A 7,556-nucleotide genomic window follows, 5' to 3' on the forward strand; every position below is an offset into this window, starting at 1 on the left:
AGAGCCACCTCTCCAAATCATAGCATGATACAATAAAGATATTTATGAGTCTTCTTCTCGGGCTACATGTAAATCTTCTCTAGTAGTCCTATGATCATAAACAACTGCTCGAATCTACAAAATTGAGGAGCAATTCGGTAAAAAGACAACCACCTTTACAATGACAATTTATAATACTATAAGTCAATAAGCGTCCAAGGCAAGTTGTGTGATTTCCAAGCCTTCAGAAACCATTATATCAGATACTCAGGATTACAATTATTTCTCAATACACCCTGTAGTACACACGGACAAACCGTTTATGAGATCATGTATTGGAATTATTTGGTTCACAGTATTTTATGCAAAGAATTTTAGCTTGAACACAGTACACTATATGTTGGTCTGGGCATCCAGTTACCTAAAGAGAATACATTTACGCCTTCAATTCGACGACGACAAGATGCAAATAAAATATTGAGAGAAAATGTATTTTTCTTTTTATCGACATCACCAAAAAATAGATTGTGGCCATCCAAAAATGCACTTGTTCAACTACCAATAGCAAGACTTAAGACAACAGCTAGTTTCACCAGAAGAGAAAGACAATACTCCAATACGTACATACTAACACTTAGGCTGACTTCACGTACGTAAGCAAAACTAAAAGGTAACCAATGTGGGAAATCAGAACTAAGGGAACCAATGTGGGAATCAATACCTTACTGGATATATCCCTAGTGATGCTGCCGCTGCGTACCGAGTTCAGTACGTCTGCATACAATGATCAAGTCCGGTCAGGTACGCATCAGTACGTTTGCATGCACTAATAAAATCCGGCCAAGAAGATGCACTAATCAAGTTCAGCCATGTACAGCCGACGATGTCCCGGTGCTGGAAGATGTGGCAGGCGGCGTGGATGTGTCCTGTTGGACAGTGGCGGCCACTTCAGTATGGTATAAGATGGCGACAGGGATGGAAATGGCGGGAGAGGACGTGATCAGGAAGAAGAAGACCGGTGCTTATGGAGGCCGTCTGGAATGTGGGGAGACGAACGTGACCTGTTGGACAACAGCGGCGGCGGCAGCCCCAACGCAAAGGAAGATGGCGAGATCAGGGCACGGCCGCGACGCGAAGGAAAAGGCAGCGATCGAGGTGGGACACGAAGTGATCTGGGCCACGGCTGCGTGGGGAGGCAGATGGATACTCAATGCGTGATTGATGCAATCGCTGATTGACTGCCTTTTTCCTTACAAATTTTTAAGGTAGGAGAGATAAACCGGGTGCGAGCCAGGTTGCGTGCGGTTTTTTGAAGAAAATCTGTGGGAGGGAAAAATCGGTGGGGAGGCCGATCTTTCAATCGGTGGGGAGGGAGGTAACGAACGAAACGAGCGAACTACGTATGTACTGAGACATTAGGAGTACAGATGATTTTTTTATGGGAGAGATTATTGATGTTTTGGTAAGTAATGATTTGATTTGAACCAGTTGATGTATGGTGTTGTTTTGGGAAGGTGTTGATCTCATTGAGTTAATGCATGTGTCAAATAGGCCGGCCCAAGTAGGCAGCTGTGATGAGACGTGAAAGGTGGGCGAAAGATAGAAGTGGTGGGATGAGGTGGGAGTGAGGCGAGACTACCAACTCAGACATTAGAAATAGATAGAGAAGCACGGATTGACTCCGTGGGTTCACCGTCATAATACGCTTCTTCCCGTAAATTTACGCTTTCAGTTTTTTCGCTCATATTATCCGAAGTGGTACTATTCATATGCTTTTTAGTAATTGAACCCCGCTATTAATTTGCTTTTTAGTAATTGGGCTGAATTTCGTCTGACTGTCCTGCATGGGCCAACCTGGGCCTTATTGGGGAGCTGTGATGAGACGTGAAAGGTGGGCGAAAGATAGAAGTGGTGGGATGAGGTGGGAGTGAGGCGAGACTACCAACTCAGACATTAGAAATAGATAGAGAAGCACGGATTGACTCCGTGGGTTCACCGTCATAATACGCTTCTTCCCGTAAATTTACGCTTTCAGTTTTTTCGCTCATATTATCCGAAGTGGTACTATTCATATGCTTTTTAGTAATTGAACCCCGCTATTAATTTGCTTTTTAGTAATTGGGCTGAATTTCGTCTGACTGTCCTGCATGGGCCAACCTGGGCCTTATTGGGGAGCAGCTAAAAATTAGGCGCTTGTGTGAGTTTCGAACTCACAAACGCAAAAAAACAAAGGGTGGCTGGAGAATCGAACTCAAGACCTCCAATTTAGTACCCCCGCGCGCTTGCCAAGGGTGGCTGGAGAATCGAACTCAAGACCTCCAATTTAGTACCCCCGCGCGCTTGCCATTGCACCACTAAATGTTATTTGTAAATGTTGAGCAGCAAACACTATAAGAACATAATCCACGACAGATCTAAACGTTTTTAGAAGTTTGAACGCAGTTCATTCTTTTCTTTGCAGAAAAAACGAAACAAAAGAACCGGTTTAGGAACCTTCTAGAAGATTCCTCAAACCGGAAAAGACCGGCTGGAACCTCCTACTAGAAGCGTCCCGAAACCAGGAACGAAGAACACATGAACGGGCCGGGCCATCGCAACGCTAGATCGCGACCTCTCTCTCTCTCTCTCTCTCTCTCTCTCTCTCTCTCTCTCTCTCTCTCTCTCTCTCTCTCTCTCTCTCTCTCTCTCTCGACAGCAACCATGGATGCTCCGCGTTCAAGGTGTACAAGGCCGATTTGGAGTGGTTGCCTCGCAAGCCCCTGCTATTCCCCACCTCTCGCGACGTTATGCATCTAGATTTTTATCTTTGGGCTCAAGTCAACGTATGATCAACTTTTTTTCTTTATATGTGCCTGAGCTGATATGAAGGTCCCACGTTTTTTTCAGTGGCAGGAAGGTGAGTGGGAGGACCATATGTCTAGGAGTGTTTAGTTTAAAGAGAGATCACTGGGGATGAGTTCACGACCATGTTCCTGCTAATCTTTGGCAATATGGTGCAGAGAGTGGTAACTATTTGGTCAAACAAACATCTTGCTGTCTTGATATGCCTTTTTATTTTTGGTTATTTGTGAGAACCTTTAGTACATGTCTTTGTCATAGCTAGAACTTCACAACTTTGAAGCAAGAATGTTCAGAGAAATTGCTCCATGGAATAGCTAAATGATAATACTATTATTGATTTATGATAGTTTGCACATACAGAAATAGATATATTCAAGCCTGTAATGGCTAACAGCCAAAAGAATAAATATGTTCTTGATACTCTTTTCCCCTTCTCTTAGAATCATCGTATACAAATTATAAGCATTCTAACATCTGCATATTTCAGGTTTCCAAGGAGGTACAGAAAGCGAAGTTCAAAGGGAATAGCGGGAGGAACTGATTTGGGAGGAGGGAGGATAATTTTTTCTGATTTGGTTTGGAGAACAAAGGGAATTTTTGGCGGACGAAGAACTCGCTCGAGACGCTCCAGCGATGATTTTATATAGCGTTTTGCCTAAACCTGGGTTCCTTCTTTCAGACTGGGCGGTGCCCTATGATGTGAAGTCGGGGTAGTAACTTTTTCATTTGGCGTCAGTGGTGATGTGTCAACCTTTTAGACAATTTGGCACATGTAACATGGTAGAAGATCTCATACGAGCTGGTTGCATTCTTGTAGTTGTTGCGGCTTCTGAATTAAGTGTATCACTATGTCTAAAATGCCATGATCAGAAGCTGTGGTGGGTGTACCGATTGACTCTTATTACATGACTATTCCTAAGATTGATTCTTATTGGGTTAGGGGCATGCGGTTTCACTCCCGATGCAACGCACGAGTCTTTTTGCTAGTTAGATTACTGAAAAAAGATACTCCGTCCGTCCGTCCCTCTTTTGATCCCACGTTAACTCAGTGCGCACCGCATTTTCTCACGCCGGCTAGAGGAAGTCTCGTCGCTTAATTCATAGCCGCGATTGACTTTGTCATTTTCTTTGGATTATCAAGTACTCCTAAACTAATTTACCCTCAAGGCGAAAGGTTAGGTGGCCTCTTACCGGCGCAACGAAAGATAGTGTACGTGTCAATGATGCTAATCTGTAACCCCCTTCACATCACGGTCTTTCCTTGAAGCCTCTTCTCTAGGCTCTAGCCACTAGCCAGCTTAGCTAGCTAATACTCCCTCCATTTCACAACGTAGTACTTTCTTTATCTCTGTGCTTCAACTTTGACCGTAAATTTAACTATTAATATTGATTGCAGCGGGAGCAAAAATTATATCAATGAATTCATATTCGAAAGAAGTTTTTAATTATATAATTTTTTCTCCCGCCGCAGTTGGTCTCGTTGATTAAATTTATGGTTAAAGTTGGACCTCGGAAAGCGCGGGCGTACTATATTTTGAAATGGAGGGAGTAGTAATAGCCATGTATTGTACTATATTGCACGCATGCCACTAGGTTGCGGGGTACGAAAAAGTAGCATAGTGATCTACTGGGCTTGCATGATGGATGCTATCATGGCGTTTCATGTCGATCGCTTGGTTTGATTAGCCTGGTCAGCGGTTGCAAACGGCCGTTGGATGCCGACGCCTTAGCCATCGAGTGTATATAAATAGGCCACAGCTCAGGCTTTGCAAAATCATCCTTCCACTGAGCAGCGAGTTGGGTAGCCAACTAGTGATCAAGAGCGCTGAGCTTGCAGAGCAACCAAGCATGGAGAAGCTCTCCGTGGCGGCCACCATCTTCTGCGCCGTTGTCCTTGCGGCTCTGGCGGCGGCCGGCGGCGAGGCGGCCGTCGTGGAGCACACCTTTGTCGTGAGTACAATATATATCTCTATCTATCTGGTTAATTATGACATGTTGTTGATCACTTCATGGTAGGTTTAACTTTGGTATATATTGTCCGTAGTTGTAGCATGATTCGTTTAACTTTGGGAGGTCGTGAAGACATTGGGCTCGCTAAAATCTTAGGCTTACTACGTTGGATAGAGTATATACGGTATAGCTTTGCTACTCCTATCTATAACTTTCTTTTTGCGATTCCTGTATAACCTCTTGATTAGTTATGAGATCTCATTAGTTGACTAACGACCACTCAGTTAGTAGTTGATTAATGATGTTCAGGTGCACGAGATGAACCACTATTGACCAATCAATAATTTGATTAATAATGTTCAGGTCCACGAGATGAACCAGACGCACATGTGCAACACGACCAAGATTTACGTGGTGAACGGGCAGCTCCCGGGCCCCACAATCGACGTCACCGACGGCGACACGGTTGTCGTCCACGTTGTGAACCGTCTCCCCCACGGGCTCACCATCCATTGGCACGGCGTCCGGCAGATCAGGAGCCGCTGGTCCGATGGCGCCGGCTTCGTCACCGAGTGCCCCATCTCTCCCGGTGGCGAGCACATGTACCGCTTCAATGTCACCGGCCAGGTTGGCACGCTGTGGTGGCATGCCCATGTTAACTGCCTTCGTGCCAAAGTCGCCGGCGCCTTCATCATCCGCCCCAAAGGCGGGAGGTATCCATTCCCGACGCCCGCCAAAGACGTCCCCATCATTATCGGCGAGTGGTGGGAGCTCGACCTCGTCGAGCTCGATAAGAGGATGCACGACGGCAACTTCGCCGACAACCCACTGTCGGCGACCATCAATGGTAAGCTCAGCGACCTCAAGAACTGCTCCGGCAAGCCAGAGGAGAGCTTCGTCCTTGACGTGGTGCGCGGGGAGACATACCTGTTGCGGATCGTGAACACAGCCCTCTTTTCGGAGTACTATTCCAAGGTCGCTGGGCACACGTTCACGGTGGTGGGAGCCGACGGGTACTACCTAACGCCGTACAAGACGGACATGGTGACCGTCGCGCCAGGGGAGGCCATCGACGTGCTCATGGCCGCCGACGCCCCGCCCGCGCACTGCCATATGGTTGCGCTCGCGAACCAGCCGCCGGAGCCTGACCCGCAGATCCCTAGGTTCGACTCCCGCGGCCTTGTCCGCTATGCTGGATCCTCCCACAACAACAATGGGTTGTCGGTGCCTACTCCGCTCATGCCCAGCCAGCACAACACCATGCCGTCCTACTACTTCCACAACAACCTCACCGGCCTTGCCCACCCAGACCGCCACTGCGTTCCCATGCACGTCGATGAGCGCCTCTACTTCACGCTCAGCCTCGGCTCCATCTGCCGAAACGGCACAAAGACGTGCCAGCGCCGGCGGAGTCGCGAGACCATTGTGGTGGCCACCATGAACAATGTATCCTTCCGCCACCCGACCAACACGTCCTCCTCGAGAGGTACTACGACGGCCGGACAAGTGGCCTGTACACAGAGGACCTCCCCGACAATCCACCACACCCGTACAACTACACCGACCGCGCCCTGATCCCGCCAGGCCCACTGGAGGAGGCGCTGGAGCCGACGTTCAAGGCGACCAAGCTACGGAGATTCCGGTACAACACCTCGGTGGAGATCATCTTCCAGAGCACGGCGTTGCTACAGAGCGACTCAAACCCCATGCACCTCCATGGCTATGACTTCTTCGTCCTCGCCATGGGGATCGGCAACTACGACTCCAAAACAGACCCCAAGAAGTTCAACTATCACAATCCACAGCTGAGGAACACGGTGCAGGTGCCCAGGACCGGCTGGGCTGCTGTGCGCTTCGTCACCGACAACCCCGGAATGTGGTACCTTCACTACCATTTTGAGTTCCACATCATCATGGGCATGGCGACGGCGTTCATCGTGGAGAACGGGCCGACGCCAGAGACCAGCCTCCCCCCGCCGCCACTAGAATTCAAGAGGTGTGGTTCTAATGGCTTAACTCAGCCATAGAGCTAATTAATCTGGATAAGGACTAAGGATGTACTCCCTCCGTAAATAATATAAGAGCATTTAGAATACTAAAATAGTGATCTAAATGCTCTTATATTAGTTTACAGAGGGAGTAGTTATGAAAGTTGGGTCATAGACTTTTATGATAATTAGTACAGTACAAAATAAGAGCAAATAATGATGCAAGTGGATTCTTCATTGTACCGACAGATGATTCTTACTGTAAAGAGATCTCTACTGTAAAAGATAGATCATTTTTCGTTTTTATTTCCAAATTGTAATATTATTGTCTGAACTACATCAAGCTAAAAGTCGGTCCAGTAAAATTCAGTTTGTTAAGTGGAAAGTAATGGGCTTATGAATCATTCTTTTTTACTATTGCTGATGATGCATATGCCTTGTAGAACTTTTCCACTGTCTCAAATCCTTCAAATGTCATACTTACTTTAGGCTTCAAATTATCATAACATTCAGGTCTAAAAGACGAACACTACAACATAAAGAATAAAATCGTGATAACCACATTCAGATCACTAAATTGATTGGGATCATTCTTAAGGTGCAAACTCAGCAAACTTACAGCTAGAGGTATGGCTACATTCTCTTTCGGTGTGCCAAACTATCCCACGTTAATATGCATTTGCATGTAATTAGTTGGCTCCATATCACTGCAAATGCACCTATAGGATCAAGCTTTCACACGTGGCAATGACACATGTTTTAATATACCAAGGACTGGACTTTTTTTGGTTGTGCCAC

At 46.6% G+C, this 7,556-nt stretch overlaps 1 pseudogene; it reads left to right on the plus strand.

Moving 5' to 3' along the window:
- The first annotated feature begins 4,668 nt into the window (after positions 1-4,668).
- LOC123104201 (laccase-19-like) lies at positions 4,669-7,043 on the plus strand (annotated as a pseudogene).
- Positions 7,044-7,556: the final 513 nt, after the last annotated feature.

The sequence above is a fragment of the Triticum aestivum genome, chromosome 1A (genome assembly GCF_018294505.1).
Source record: "Triticum aestivum cultivar Chinese Spring chromosome 1A, IWGSC CS RefSeq v2.1, whole genome shotgun sequence".
NCBI classification, from domain to species: Eukaryota; Viridiplantae; Streptophyta; class Magnoliopsida; order Poales; family Poaceae; genus Triticum; species Triticum aestivum.